This window comes from Cavia porcellus, unplaced genomic scaffold (assembly GCF_034190915.1).
Source record: "Cavia porcellus strain 051 isolate PalLab524CR breed Dunkin Hartley unplaced genomic scaffold, mCavPor4.1 scaffold_5, whole genome shotgun sequence".
NCBI classification, from domain to species: domain Eukaryota; kingdom Metazoa; phylum Chordata; class Mammalia; order Rodentia; family Caviidae; genus Cavia; species Cavia porcellus.
Window position 1 is genome coordinate 105,909,985 of NW_026947488.1, and position 17,209 is coordinate 105,927,193.

Here is a 17,209-nt window from a genome sequence, read left to right on the forward strand (position 1 = left end):
AACCCTCAATATTTCAAAGTGAAATAATAGGAGAATAAAATAGTGAAAATTGAGGCTCCCAGAACAGAAGCACTGTGCCTAAGGTCAAGCCAGGGTAGATGTCTGAGTCCAGACATCCATAAATTCCAAGCTTCAGACTCAGTCCACTGCTCTGCTTCCTGTCATTGCAGGCCTGGGGCTAAGTCTCCCACAAGCCTCATCAGAGTCCTGCAACCACAACTTGCTTCAGCCTGACCCATCCCCCAAAGCCACGCCCCCTTCCTCATCCCGCCCCCCTGCCCACAACAGGAGGACTACATACCTATTGGGTCCCAACCTTCTCTCCACGCCCCTTGCCCCGCCTCCCAAGCCGCTGAGCCCCACCACTGGCCTCAAGCGAAGATTACACTCCACCTGGCCCAACCTGCGCTGGCCTTGCAACAGACTGTCCCTCCCCTTGCGCCTGCACATCCCACTCAGTCCAGCGCCGGCCCTGGCCTCGCCCTCACGGTGGGTGCCGGTATTGTGCACGGAGTCGCCATTTTGCCGATAGAGAAGCCCTCTGGAGACCTGAACGCTCTTTCTTCAGTGGCCTAGCCTGCGGCGGGGCAGGGGCTGGGGTCTGGGCCAGGTAGGCGGGCGGGAGCCGGCTGTGAGCGGTGGCGTGGCCCATTGGCCCCGAGGTTAGCGGGCGCAGGTGCCTCGGCGGGGAGTCCTGCCGTCGGGGTCGCGGGCCCAGGGCAGCGGGCATGGCTCTGGGGGCGACCCGGCCTCAGCCCGCAAGGCCCCTCTCTCCCTTCCCCCCTCCTCTCCTTCAGGGGTCGGCACAGCCAGGCCTGGCCTGCAGTCCGGAGTCCCTGACCCCCGCCAGGCACTGCTGGGAGCCCGGTCCTGGAGTGGGACCTGCGGGAGGCCGCTCAGGTCTCACATGGCCTCTGCTGTCACTGAACCTGGCTGTGCTGAGCGGGGGACATTTACCGCCCAAACGACGATTTCATTCCACTCTGAGCTCCTCCCTGCAGAGACTGAGAGAGGACCAAGATATTATAGTAAATAGCAGTTATTATTCTACCTGCACATGCTTTGGCTCAAGTCCCTTCCATTGATAAGGGGTTTCTGCTTCTTTTAATATTGGTGTCACTTGGGTGTTTAGGTTTTCTGAGGAGACTGAATGCAGCAAGGGGCTTTGACAACAAGGCAAAGTGTGATCAGTAGGGTTTAAAAATTTAAAACCACAAATAAAAATAATTCACCCACGTAATTGAACCTTGCTACAGAATACACATCTTGCCCGTATTCGGCTATCTCTAACCATTACTACCCAGTTTTGCTCATATCATTGATATATTTGCATAGTGTTGAATATTTATATTATTTGCATAGGTAGAGGTTTACTTAGTTATCCTGTTACTGACCATGTACAAAAGTCTAGTTCCTCTTAGAAAAGTTGCATTGAGCATATATCGTTTTTTCATGGGATAAATTCCAGAATTTGGAAATACTAATTGAGAGTTCTCTGTTCTTTCCCTGACACTTGACACGAACTGGTGCCTAAAGAAGCCATGTTTACATCTTTCAAAATCTAGGTATTTGTCCAATTATCGTGGAAAATTTGGAGTTCAGCAAGATGTTGAGTCATTTTCTGTGCAGACTGAGAGACAGGCCACACAACCTACTGTTGGATTTTGCTTTTAAGTCATGTACCATGTTCGTCTTTTTATTTTGATTGACTCTATTCTGTTTTGTTTCATTTGGCTTCATTCTCTTTAAAATAAAATTAAAAAATATTTTCTTGCTGAGCATGGTGGTTCATGCCTGTAATCCCAGCACTCTGGAGGATTACCCAGGTGCCTAACCCTCCAGGGAATGCCAACCAGCCTGAAATACTTGGTGAGTTCAAGGTCAGGCTGCAGTACATAGCAAGACCTTATCTCTGAACAAAATGAACAAACCCTTTTTCCTCTTATCTTATTTTAATGTAGCACAAATAGATACTAATAAAAAGTATGAAAACCCTTATAAATAGATTATTTCATATTATGCAGTTTATATACTATGAAACTATAGTATATTTATATACTATAGAATAATTTATATAACTACTCTAAAACTGCATAGTATGAAACTAGTATGAGGTATGCAGTTTCATATTATGCAGTTTATATTCTATGTTTAATGATCCTGGGGATTTCTGCATGGGCTATATGCCCCTGCACTTTAAAAAAAATTTTTTTTTGAGACAGGGTCTAAATAATGCACTCAATTTCACAGGTTGAGTTTAAACTTGTGGTCCTCCCAGAGTGCTGGGAGTATAGGTACAGGCTTCCTTATTTAGAAATTCACAATAATTATGTATGTTTATGGGATAAAAATGTGCCTTTAATCTATGGCTCCTTTGTAGAAAGAATCAATCTATTTAATGTACCTCCTGCCTTACTAATCTACAAATTCTTTCACAGTGACTAGGACTGCAAATCCCATTGTTTAGCAGTTTTGAAAGCTAATTTTTTACTAACTGTGGTCGCCATAATGTTTAGTGGACAATTCAAAATTTCTTCTCCACCGTGACTGAGATTTTGTATTCTTGGGTGAACATCCTCCTTTCACCATCCCTCGTGGAACTGATCATTTTTAAAAATCAGACTGCCAAAGAAAGGTGTGAAGGCTCAAGGTACTTGGGGCACATTGCTCTTCAGAAAGCCCAAGCAGTGGTATTCTGCAGGCCTTCCCCTTGCTCCCAGGTTTTTTGTTTTTTTGTTTGTTTGTTTGTTTGTTTTTTCCTTAACTGAATTCTAGGAATTGAATGCAGGGCTGTCTTAGTTACTTTATACTTGTTGATGAGACAAAATACCTGATGCCAAATGTTGGGAAAGGAAAGGTTTATTTCTTACAATTTTTGGAAGTTTCAGTCCATACTCACTTTGCTTTAAGGCAGGCTGGCATGGCAGGGCCAAGGATCATGGCTGCTGCAAACAGCAAGGAGGAAACAGGTAAAAGAGCAAGACAGGCCTTCTTTCTGCCATTAAATCACATCCTGGCTCCACCCCTAGGTCAGTGTAGCTCTCACACCCCTGGTCCAAGGGATAAACAATGAACCAGTCAAAAATGCGTAATAGAAACGCATGAGGCCTGGGGGCCACAGACATAAACTATGACAAGGGCCTTGCACTGAACTAGACTAACTTCTGTTTTAAAATTCTTTTTTATTTTGAGCCAGGGTAACCACAAGTAACTACAGTGTTGAGACACCATTCTTGGACATAGATTCTTACATGTCTATGTGTGGATGCACCTTGATGTCATGTTGGAAACCACTAGGAGGTGAAGCGGCTCTGAGCAGGATTTAAATTTTACTAATTGGCTTTCTATGTTTAGCTGTCAATCTGTCCTCGGCCCAGACCCCTTGCCTGGAGACAGGAACTGATTCATAGTAAGTGAACCTCTATGAATCACAGGTCCTGGCTGAGGCCTGTAGTGGCTTGTGAGGCCTGAGATACCTCAAAAGGCAAGATAAGGCTGTGGACAGTCTGGCTCCAACACCAATTAACTAGGTAGAGACTGCAGATGCAAAGATTACTCCTACAGTCTCACTTCTACCATGTCTTCATGATAAGACAGTGCTACTGAATTGACTTGATTCATTACTTGGAGATATCCTTGAAGTGACTCCCAAGGTCCTGCTCATTGGTTGTACATTCCTCAGTTTCTCTGCCCTTTGTCCTTGGTCCTAATATAAGTGGACTGACACAGAGAATCCTTTGTCTTTACCACCAAAGTGGAGGCCTACAAATCATATAATTTCTCACTTTTTATTTAACCTCCACCATAAAATATTTTGGGAGATCTGGGATCTAGGGCAGAACCCCATAATGTCAGAGTCATTTCACTTTGAAAACCGAGATCATTATTCTCACACCCATGTATTATTTCATGATCAGATTCCTTGGCTTCTTTTCCTGTGGACGCAGGGAGACCAATCTCAGCATCCCCCCAACTTTCCCTGCATCCTGTGGCCCACACTGATGCCCCACACCCTTTACATGGAAGATAAGGATAGTCCCAGTTCCTTTGTGCTTCAAACAGCTGTGAATCAAACTCCTGAAAAGAAATCTTTCAAAGTTGTGCAGCTCTCTGTAAGTGATAAACCTCTGTAAGTCATAGCACTCTGATGGGAGCTGCCAGATGGGGCTCTGCACTGCCCACCAAGTTCTCCCCAGTGCTGTTCAGGACCTGCCTTAAAACCTGCCATCAGATGGAGACATCGCACATATCAGGGATGTGTGCCTGCATGAATCAGCTTTGGAGGCTCAGTGTTTTCTGCCCTTGTTGGCCACCTGTGCTGATTCTCTTTTGATTTATAAGAATTTTTCATCTCTCACAGAATGAACTCATGACACCACTTTTCCACCTGTATCACAAACTATCTGTCTGACTATGTCTTGTAAGGAAAGGTTTCTTGCTGTAGTTTGTAGATTATACTTGTTTCTGTTTTTCAAATGCAATGAATCAGACATTTCTAGCTCCCTCCTATCACTGAAGTCATGGGAACATTTTCCAAAATAAAAAGATGACTAGGTACACAATGTTCTCTACATTTTCCTGATAGAATTGTCTACCTGGGGTTTTCTCTTCTATCAAAGGGCAACAGCAGCCAGTGTCTTCCAGTAAAATTTGACTGAACATAATCTGATAAATGATTATTAAAGACCCAGAGTACTAAATTGCAGTGAGAAAAAGGTCAGAGGTGGGTGGGGTATAGCAGGAGAGGACAGGGGTATGGGTGGGTCCAAAACTGAGTAGAGACCTAGAAATCAACAGATGTGGCAATTGTACAAATAGATGATGTACTTATATGCTACTGAATTGAACATGATGAAGCAAATGGTATCTTATCTTTAAAGGTATATTGTACTAGAATTTAATGTGCAAAAGAATTACAGACTTAGTTGTGGAAATGTAAACTTAAAATAATACAAGGAGTACAAGGAGAGGGGAAAGGAAAGGGAGGTGCTTTGTAGGAGTGGCCCTAAGTGGAGCTCAGGATGCTTGCTGTGGAGCCAGTAAAAGCCTCAGCTCTAGAATTTCTCAACACAGGCTGCCTGGCCATAGTTTTCACTTTGATCCCAAAACTGGTGAGGTCACTGGAGATGGATCAAGCATAAACTCTGCATGTGGGACTTGAGCTCCATGCTGACACAGGTACTCCCCTGTGTCAGCAGAAAGAGAAAAATCACCAACTATCCTTGTTCCTTGCAGGCCCTAGAACTTCCCAGTGCCTGTCACAGTCAGTTCTGTGCACTAATCCACCCCAGGAAAGCTTCCCATTCCTCTTTGACCCGCTCACTTCTGCATGTCTCAGTGTTGCAGAAGGCCCCAAATCTTGGAGTCTTTGTCTGTGTAAAGTGTCCCATGCACTCCCTAGAACGCCACAGACCCAGGCCAAACCCCCTGACTGCAGTTCTCATTTTCAGTGAGCTCAGGTTGGTCCAACTCAACTGGGCATCTTATAGATTTGGACATCAACCTACTCCTGCAGTTGCAGAGCCCTGCCCCAGCCTTTTCTTTGCCTTGAATGGGGTAGTGCTGGCCCAGATGGTCTGCACATGCTGACAGACGTCCCTAATAGTGTTCAGACCACCTGTCCTCCATTCTTCAGGGAAGCCTGACATACCTCCCTTTCCAACCCTTGGGGCCTGTTGTCTCTGAGCAAAAGTGGTATCTGCAGCGTAACTCATGGTCACTCTATAGGGGTGCTGTACTATAAATATGTGCAAAGTGAGTGGACAGAGAGTGTGGGTTCTTCTGGCCTTTCCTCCATCTTCACTTTGTATAATGATGCATCACGGCATTCTGTGTGCCTTAGAGGAAATTCATTTACCCTATTATGTGTTCACATGTACAGAAGCCAGGAAGTTAGGCACATTCACAGTAATTTGGGTATTACATGGTATTCTCTCCAGGGTGACTGTGTGGCCTGTACAACATTAAAGCACAAGACAACCGTGTTTATGTTTAATCTGGTCATTATATCTATCAGAGCCTAGTAAGTTGATAATTAAATGCACCCAGCAGCTTCCTGCATGATTTCTGTGTGGACCATGATATCTCACAAAAATTCCTGCTCTGGATAATAAGGAATCCCATAGAATGACTCTCCATTGTCCTTCACAATAAACAACAGCTTCTTCACCCAAGTGATGGACCCTTGGCAGGATGCAAATATTTCCCACAGCTAAGAAAAAACAGGAGTGCAGGCAGGGTCTCAGCTCTGATGCAAAAGTCAGGGGTTTGGATAAAACTTGTTTCTCTGGTTTCTTATGTCAACCTAGACAAGACACCATGCCTCTCAGGAGCTTCCCAATGTGTTAGTGTTCTCTATGGAGGTCATTCTGGAATCTGTCACCTGGGAACATGATCAGTGATGTGAGATAACATTTGTAAAATCTTTGGGCTGGTGTCACATATACAGAGAGCACAGAATTAGAAGTGAAATCCAGGAAAGGGTAGGATGGAGGTGGAACACAGTGCACACAATGCTGGCTCCTGCTGTGTGGTCACAGAAATTAGACTGATCACCTGGACATGTTTCCCTGGTGGTTTCATGAGGGTGTGGAAATGCATTGATTTATATTTTCCCTATTTTCCTGCATGATTTCTTTGTGGACCATGTGGGCCATCTGTATTTTCCCTAAGCATCTCAATTTCTTCTATGTATTGGTGCTGTGGACTCAAATCAGGAATTCACACAGGCTGAGCAAGCACTATGGATGGAGCTACATCCCCATATCTAAGTCTATAGCTCCTATATTTACACCTGTGTGAGCCACCAGGCCTATGGCCTGTGCTCCTACTCAGTAGCTGAAAGTTCATCTTGTGATATCGTGAGTAGCCTGTTCCCTATATTATGGTCCTAACTTTTTTTTTTGTCTTTTTCCTTTATATAGATACTGGGGATCGAACTCAAAACTGCCTGCTTGCAAGGCAGGTGCTTATGCCACTGAGCTAAATCCCCAGCCCTATGGTCCTAACTTTATGGCTTATTGTTATTATTATTTTAATTTTGCATTAGCAGTGCTAAAATTGAGCCCAAGGCCTCATGCATGGTAAGCAAGTATAGTATCATGAGCGCTCTCCTCAGTTCCTGACTCACTCTTAAATAACTGAATATGGCACAGATTATGTGATGGTACTACTTAGGTTCACACAAAATAACTGTGACCAATCTCCTGATCTTTTCCTTTGTTCTCCCCAGTATGGTGGTTTTTTTTTTTTCTTTTTTCTTTCTTTCTTTTCTTTTTTTTTTTTTTTTTTTTGGTTCATCTCTGGATCTCTGGCTCCAAAGAAGTCACTACTATCTCTGCAGCTTCCCTGAGGAGAGGCTGATGAACCTTGAGTGAGAAAAAGAAATCAGACAGAGGAGACATTAGGCTTTTGTCCTGAGTCCTTCTTGTAGACAAAGGATAAAGCCTGAGAGCAAATCCTGCCCGAGGGGCATGTCCGGTGAGTATGTAGCTCTGTGTATCAAACTACTATGGTAGCAGCCTCAGAAAAGCTTCCGGGATTCCTGATCCACAGCAACTCTTATTAGAATAGAGTATTATCTCATGTATCAGATAGGCACAGACTGACCTGCCTTGTATCTTTTAATATTTTGCAAATGTATGTAATGACTGGACAAAATCTGTCCTCTCTGCCTTCTTTCACCAATCAATCATTCCGAGGTTACTGCACAGTGTTTTTATATTTTTATTAGAATTTCAATTCATAGCTTGCTGTAGTTTGTTTCTTCATTTAGATGTTATTGGATATTCACATTGTAGTTTTCAGTTATAAAAGCAAAGCTGATGTGAATATCTTGTGAAATTCTCTTCATGACATAGGAATGGATGCACAGAATGTTAAGGTAGTCAGATGTGCTACTGTTAAATTAACTACCAAAATGATTTCTGAAGTGAATATACCACTAGCAATGCAAAAGGAGTCTCCTTCCTCACCAATACCAGTGTACTTTGACCTAAGAAACAAAGTCGGCTCTTAGTGCTCTTCAATACATGAGCAGGGTTTTTCCTTGTGAGATGAATATTCACTTACCTGATTACTGATAATGTTAAGAGACATGTACAGACTGGGAAGGGTCCATATGACTTCCAAGAGTATGTTGAAGGCCTTCAGAAGTGATAGACATGTGGATCCCACCGAGGCCTTCGAATCACTGCAGGCTCCTGCTGAAATCACACTGCATGAACCAGGGAGCTCCGCCTCCTTCTGAGGGTAAGGCCCCATGACCAGGACAGTCTCTGTGAGTTCCCTCACGCCTGCTACTTGACAGAAGGTGGATGTGGAGGAGCCCCTAGCCCAAGGAGGGGGACTTGAGGGACTGCTCCTCTCTACCCATGATACACATATACAATCTATATAGCCCTGGAATATGGGAGCTGGCGAGACAGTTGAATTAAAATGTGAGTCAAACTGTCCCAATATGGATGTTATAGCTATGGGAAAATGGGGCTGATACACAAAGTTGAGCCCACAGCAGATGTGCCAAATTTATTCTAGCCAGCACTGCCTCTATGTGACAAGTTCTACAGAATGTGAAAAGGACAACCTGTGAGCAGATAAGCAGACTTTGATAAACTTGTTGACAGCAGCAGCCTGGGATCATTGATGTTAGACCAGCAAGGTCCTGATATGGAGAGCATGACCACACCACAGGGACTGGGGCCTGTTATGTACAGTGTCTGAGGATGGATAACAGGGAACTAAGGAGCATAACTAGACTCAACTCCACTTTTGCTCAACAGGTAAATGCAGCATTGGGGCACCCCATTGTGGTGTGGATATGTCTTCACCTGTGTAACTGTGTATCACTGAAAAATGATGCAGACATTTGGGGTGGCAAGCTCATTAGGGTGGTGCCCACTGATTGGTTTACTATGGAAGCCTCTTAAATCTGTGTCAGCTAGGGCTGGCAATAACTATCCCTACACTGACCAGGACACCACCTGGGTATTTCCATATATCCACAACGCCATCAAACCCATTATTATGGAAACACTGCAATATTGTGAAACTGTTCTATTGGTACCACCATATTGTAAAGATGGCCTAGTGGTTTCCTCTAGTGGCTGTGTTGCTACCAAGGACAAAAATCATGGACCTAAATCCTTGTTAATGCAGGCCCACACCATTAACTTTACTTGCTAGGCCTGGTGTTGCTCATGGATGAAACTTATCAAATGTGAAAGTTGGTTTTGCAAAAGCACATGAGCCTTGATTTGGGAACCATAGCCCAACAAGTTACTTGCAGTGTCTTTCATGTAGAATATGGCATTTATATCTCTGACCAACAGAGAGAAGACCAAGAGGCCTTACAATAAATGGATGTTCACCTGAGACTCCCGGACTGCCACCATGGGTCTGCCCCACAACCTCACAACCAAGGACACACTGGAATGCCACTCAGGTCCACACAGTCAGAAACTCCCCCACCTCCTGGACTTAGTATTACAGTTGACCTTAGGCTCTGACCCTTTCTCCTAAAACCTTGGACTACAGAGTATTACCATGCTGGCTCAATGAGAAACTCAGGAACCCTTCACACAAACAGAAGCTGTCAGCAGGCTCCAGTTAGTGTGGTGAGTGTGCCCCTAAAATAGAGGTCTGCAGTGGGTAAATAGGAGCAGAAATGAAGCTCCCCCCAACTACAAGCCCTGGGCAAACCTGGCAAGAGAGTGAGTAACACTCCACACAGAGAACATCAGACAAGATGAGGAGTGTACCAATAAGGCCTCCCCTCACTTGGAAAAAAATTAAAGAGCTTATAAAACACCCAGTGCCACAATAGGGCCTCAGCTGACACAAACACTATAGACAGGGAGATCTGGTGACCTGCAACAACCTAAAGACATAGCAATAGCAAGAACTAAGAGTTTGCCTAGATCTATTCTTTTAGGGTAGTTAGTCCAGGAAGAATATAGGACTCACAAAACAGGCCCTGCATGAGGAATTCAGGTGATGGGCTCTCCTCTTCATTTTGGTACCCAGCAATTGCACAAACATCAACCACACAATAGGACTCTAAAATCCGCACTGTGTTGGGATTGAAAGACCAAATATGTATCCCAAGGATGAAAATGACAAGGTGAAGTGGCAAAATGCAATCTCAAACATCTAGTCAATCAGGGGCAAGTATAGGTAACACTGAAATAGAGGATCTTAAAAGTCATATACCAGAAATCTCTGGAAAGATAGCAACTGAAGTAAAGACAGAAATCCATGAGGCCATAGTGGAAATCAAATTAGAAAGAATGTCCCATGTAAAGACAGAAATACTAACCTTATTAAACTAGTTGCACAACATAGCTAGAGAAGAAATAGATTTAAAAAAGACAAGAGCATAGGAAATTGATTGAAACTTTGAATGAATAACGTAGAAAATAAGCAGAATCCATGAAATAAGTGCAAAGAGATATCCAAGACAAAAATCTATTGAAAGCTGGTAAAGCTATTCATAAGAAGATGAAGATAGCTTGAGGACAGTGCATACATAGTGATCATGATAGGGTAGAACTTCTAAAAACAACAGAGCAACATGAAATAACAATTCAGTAGCTTCAAGATGATGTGAAGAGAAACATAACAGTAATAGACATCAGTGAAGGTACAGGAGTTGATACTAATGATGTAACTAAACTATTCTGAGAAATAATAGTAGTACATTTCTCAAAGGCTGTAAAAGTCTGATATACAAAAAAGTGATGCATACAGACTGTCAAACAGTCACAACTAACATAAATCTACACCCAGATATATAATAATTAAGATTGAGACACACAGCTTAGAAACAGAATACTGAAAACTGTTAGAAAAAAAGACACAATTCATCTATCGAGGAAAGCTTCTTAGAATCACAGCAAAATTTTCAGCACAAGTCTTCAAGTTAAGGATCAGCTTGGTGTGAAGTATTTCATGCCTTACAAGAAAACAACTTTCAGCCCAGAATGACATATACAGCAAAACTTTCATTCAAATTTAATGGAGAAACAAGATAGATCCATGATAAAGAACAACTGAAGAAATTCAGGTCCACCAAACCAACCCTAGAAAGAATACTGAAAGACATGTTAGATAGAGATAAAAATAACCACAATCTCCAGAACAACAGAAAGAAATCACCAGGATGGACAGAAAACTAAACAACGGAGGAAAGCAGGAAGCCAAAAACAGGAACACAATATGGCAAATTCAAGCCAGCACATATCAGTGATATCCATAAATGTAAATGGGCTCAACTCACCCATCAAAAGAAACAAGTTGACAGAATGGATCAAGAAATAGAATCCCACAGTATGCTGCATAAAAGAAACACATCTGAATCAAAAAGAAACTCAGATTAAAAATCAAAGAATGGAAAACTGTTTCCATGCAACAGGAAACCAGAAAAGAGCACGCACGGGTAGCTATTCTGTGTGCAGACAAAGTGAATTTCAACCCTAAAATGATTAAAAGAATTAATAAAGGCCACTACAAACTTGTATATTGAAAAATACAACAGGAAGTACTAACAATTATAAGTATATATGCACCAAATATAGAAGCACCCAACTATGTAAGATAAATCCTAATGGACAAGAAGAACTAAACAAACAAGAACACCATTGTAATAGGAAACCTTAACACTCCACTGTCACAAAGAGTTAGATCAACTAGACAAAAAGTCAGCAAAGAAATAACAGAACTGAATCATACTGTGAGTGAATGGGCTTAGTGGATGTTTACATAGTATTGCACTCAACCACATCAGAACATACATTCTTCAGAGCTCTACATGGGATATTCTCCAAAATAGACAGTATATTATCCCATAAAACACTTTTAAGTAAATGCAATTGGAGAGAAATTATCCCATGCATATTATGGGACCATAGTGCACTAAAATTGGAAATCAGTGGCGAAAAGTCTGCATAACGTGCATAAATACATGGATACTAAATAAAAACCTCTGAACAACCAATGGGTTACAGATGAAATTAAAGAAGAAATAAAACCATACTTATAATACAATAACAATGCAGAATGACATACCACAACCTATGGAACACAAAGCAGTCCTAAGTGTGAAATACATAGTAATAAGTAGTCACATCAAGAAAATGGAATGAACACAAATAAATAACCTAATGCTACATCTCAAGCTTCTAGAAAAGGAAGAGCAAATCAAACCCAACTTTCATAGAAGAGTGGAAATTTCTAGATTAGAGAAGAAATTAATGAAACTGAAACAAAAAAACAGTATAAAGAGTAAATGAATCAATGAATTGGTTTTTTGAGAGAATAAAATTGATAAAACTCTAGCCAAGCTTATCAAGCAAAAACACACACAATAAGGACTGAAAAGAGAAATCACTATATGTGCCATGGAAATTTAAACACCATGAACACCTACTTTGAGCATCTGTACTCACATAGGGTGGAAAACAGAAGAAATAGATTTCTAGAAACATGTGACCTATCAATGCTCAATCAAGAATATATACCAATTTTGAATAACCCAATATCAGCTACTTTAATAAAAAGCATGATTAAAAACTTACCAACAAAGAAAAGCCCAGATCCTGCTGGATTCAGGGCTGAATTCCATAAGATATTCAGAGAAGATCTGACTCCAATACTTCTTAAACTCTTCAATGAAACTGCAAGAGAAGCAGTCCTCCCTAACTCATTCTTGGAAGCAAGTGTCACTCTGATACCAAAACCAAATAGCGGTCCAACCAAATAGCAAACTATAGACTAATCTCACTAATAAACATTGATGCAAAGATTCTCAATAAAATATAGGCAAGTAGAATGTAGCAAATCATCAAGAAGATTATACAACATAACCAAGTAGGATTTATTCCAGGAATGCAGGGATGGTTCCACATACACAAATCAGTGAATATAATACATCATATCAACAGAGCCAAAAATAAAAATCATGTAATCATCGCAATGCATGCAGAAAAAGCTTCTGATAACATACAACACCTGTTCATGATAAAAAAAACCTACAGTAACTCTGAATAGATGCTATATTCCTCAATGTCATAAACACCATTTATTACAAACCTACATCCAATGTTATACTAAATGGAGAAAAACTGAAAGGCTTCACACTAAAATCAGGAACAAGACAATGATATCCATTACCACCACTCCTAGTCAATATAGCTCTGGAAATATTAGCCAGAGCAATCAGACAAGAGGGAGAAATAAAAGGAATAAAATAGGGAAAGAAGAAGTTAAATTATCATTATTTGCAGATGGCATGATACTCTACATAGAAGACCCCAAAATCTCAATTGAAAGACTACAGGGGTAACAAACCATTTAAACAAATTAAGCAGAATAGCTGGATACAAAGTCAATATTCACAAAACAATAACATCCCTGTACACAAAAAACTCCATGAGAGAGAAATTATGGAAATGTAGCCTTTCACAACAGCATCTAAAAAAATGAAATACTTAGAAATCAACCTAACTAAGAATGTAAAACACCTGTATGCTGAAAATTATACTACTCTGATAATGGAGACTCAAGAGGATATTGGAAAATGGAAGGATATTTCTTGCTCTTGGTTAGGAAGAGTCAATTTTGTGAAAATGGCATACTTCCAAAACTGTTATACATATTCAATGCGATCCCAATCAAAATATCATTACCTTCAGATCTAGAGAAAGTATTTCTGAAATTCATCTGGTAACAGAAGAAACCTAGAATAACAAAAGCATTTCCGGGCAACAATGGAAAGACAGGAGGCATCTCAATTCCTCACTTGAAACTATACTACAAAGCCACAGTAATAAAATCAGCATGGTATTGGCAAGGAAATAGACATGAGGATCAAAGGAACAGATTAGAAGATGCAAACACTACTACAAAGACACAGAGCCACCTTACATTTGTCAAAGGGGCTAAACATGTTCACTGGAAAAAGATAGCCTCATATATAAATGCTATTGGAAACATTGAGTTTACATGCCAAAGACTGAAACTAGACTGATACTTATCACCATACACTAAAGTCAAAATGGTTCAAGGATCTTAATACTAAAAAAGATACAAAATTTTACTGGATGACATGGTAGGTAGAAATCTGAAGTCATAGGAGTAGGCAGAGAATTCATGAATAAAACACAACCACACAAGAAATACTTTAAAGAATCAACAACTGGGAACATATTACTAAAAAGTTTTTGTACTTAAACATATATCAAACAAAGTGAAAAAAACCCCACAGAGTCAGAAAGAATCTGGATATAAGACAAAGGACTCCTATGCCGAATATATAAAGAATTGAAAAATGTCAAGCCCCCAAATTCAAAGACCCTTTCCAAAGTAGGCATCAGAGGTCAGCACTCAGTTCTCAGATGAAGATATACAAATGGAAAATAAAGACATACAACACCTGTTCATGATAATGCCCTACAGTAATTCAGAATAGACACTATGTACCTCAATTTCATAAAGACAATGTATGAAAAACCTACAGCCAATTTTATACTAAATGAACAAAACTGAAAGCCTTCACACTAAAATCAGGAACAAGACAAGGATGTCCACTATCACCACTCCTATTCAATATACTTCTGGAAATACTAGCCAGAGCAATCAGACAAGAGTGAGAAATAAAACGAGTAAAAAGTAGGAAAAGAAGACGTTAAGTTATCATTATTTGAAGACAACATGATACTCTGCATAGAAGACATCAAAAACTCCATTGAAAGACTACTAGAGGTAATAAACAAATTCAGCAGCACAGTTGGATACAAAGTTAACACTCAAAAATCAATAGCATTCCTACACACAAACAAAAAACTCCATGAGAGAAAAGTTATGGAAATATAGCCTTTCATAGTAGCATCTGACAAAATGTAATACTTAGGAATCAACTAAGAATGTAAAAGAACTATATGCTGAAAATTATACTACTCTGAAAATGGAGATTAAAGAGAATTTTAGAAAATGAAAGGATATTTCTTCCTGTTGGTTAGGAAGAACCAACACTGAGAAAATGGACACACTTCCAAAACTGTTACACAGATTCAATGCAATCCCAATCAAATCAACATTAATATATTTACATATCTAGAGAAAATATTTCTAAAACTCATCTGATAACAGAAGAAAACTAGAATAACAAAGACAATTCTTGGCAACAAGAGCAAGACAGGAGGCATCTCAATTCCTGACTTGAAACTATACTACAAAGCCACAGTAATAAAATCAGCATGATACTGGCAAAGAAATAGACCTGAGGATCAATGGAACAGATTAGAAGATGTGAACACTACTACTACAAAGACACAGAGCCACCTTACATTTGTCAAAGGGGCTAAATGTGTTCACTGTAAAAAGATAACCTCATTAATAAATTCTGTTGGAAACATTGAGTTTACATACCAAAGACTGAAACTAGCCCCATAACTATCACCATACACTAAACTTACATCCAAGTGGATCAAGGATCTAAATATTAAAAAAAAATCTACTAGAGGGCAAGGTAGGTAGAAATCTTGGATATATAGGAGTAGACCAAAAATTCATGAATAAAACACAAAGTGCATAGGAAATATTTCAAAGAATCAATAACTGGGATGTCATATTACTAAATGTTTTTATACTTCAAAAGAAATCAGACAAATGAGGAAAAATAAACCTAACAGATTGAGAAAGCATCTGGATATAAGACACAGGACTTAAATGCAGAACATATAAAGAATTGAAAAACATCAAAGACCCTTTCCAAAAATGAACATCAGAGATGAGCACACAGTTCTAAGATGAAGATATACAAATGGCAAACAAATATATGAAGAAATGTTCACCATAACTTGTCATTTGATAAATGCAAATTAAGACAGCACAGAGATTTCATCTTGCTCTGGGAAGAATGGCTGCCATCAAAAATAAACGGAAACAAATGTTGGGGAACATGGAGGGGAAAAGGAATTTCTCCACTGTTGGTGGGAATGCAGACTGGTGAAAGCACTATCACAATCAATGTGGAAATTCCTCAAAAAACTAGGATGGAAGTTTCATTTAATCCAGCTATTCCATTCCTGGGTATTTTCCCAGAAAAATTGAAAATATCATGTCACAGTGATATATGTGCACCCATATGTGGAGCACAGTTGTGATAGTTAAATCTTGGAAACAACCAAACTGCCCATCAACAACAAGTGGATGAAAAAATTGTATTTTTACACAATGGAATACTACTTAGCTATAGAAAAGGATGATCCTGGGGCCTTTATAGGTAAATGAAGGTAACAAGAATATTCTCATTAGTAAAATAAATAAGACTCACATTAGAAAATGTCACATTGTCTCTCTAGTGTAAAAAATAATAAAAACTGACAAAGTAATGGTTCCCAAAAAAGTATAATAGATATTATTAAAAAGAAAGGGAAGAAAAGTGCTCTAAAGGATATAATGGTATGTATAGTATGTAAGATAGATGACCATATTACTAAATTTCTGTTAGATCACTGAATAGGAGGGTTTGCACTGTCAATGTTTCAGTGTTCAGTGACATTTTATGCTTTGTTTTTGTAACTTTAACAACTATTTTTAAGACAACAATAAGTAATGTATCAACTAGTCATTTTATGATGTTAATTTTTTGGAATTCTATATTCTATACCATTTTGCTTTTTTGTATTTTGTTTCTTTTAATTTTGTTTTCTTTCTTTAAATAAAAAAAATTAAAAAATGAAAAAAAAAGTAATGGGCTTGGAGTTTTGTGCCTTTGATTCCTTGAAGCAGGACCTGCTCATGTAGTGGTGGGAATCCTTGGGATCCACCTAGCTTTGCATGGCCATAACCTGCACTGCGGTAGGATTAGTGGTATTATGCTGTACATTTACTGCTGTCGTGTTCTTTGCATACGTGAGTCCACCCTATGAGTCACTTACAATAAGCACATTTTCTCTGATTTTTGAGTTGGTGGAATGAGAAAAACCACTGCATATTGTTTCAATATCAAAGGGTATGAGGACCTGTATGGACCTCACCCAACCGATTGGCATGTGCACACCATGGACACAGTTATATAAGCATGAGTTAACATAGACAGCCATGAATGTGCTCAGGCTTGTGACAGTATGCAAGAAATAATGCCTGAGGATGACTGATATATACAGGCTGGATAATAAAAATGCTTGCTTACTACTGTTGCTAATGTTGG

At 39.9% G+C, this 17,209-nt stretch overlaps 1 long non-coding RNA gene across 1 annotated transcript; it reads left to right on the forward strand.

Moving 5' to 3' along the window:
- The first annotated feature begins 368 nt into the window (after positions 1 to 368).
- Positions 369 to 1,778, forward strand: LOC134476161 (uncharacterized). Its single transcript, XR_010047707.1, has 2 exons — positions 369 to 610; positions 798 to 1,778. It is a non-coding gene; the product is annotated as an uncharacterized LOC134476161 (long non-coding RNA).
- The last annotated feature ends 15,431 nt before the right edge of the window (positions 1,779 to 17,209 follow it).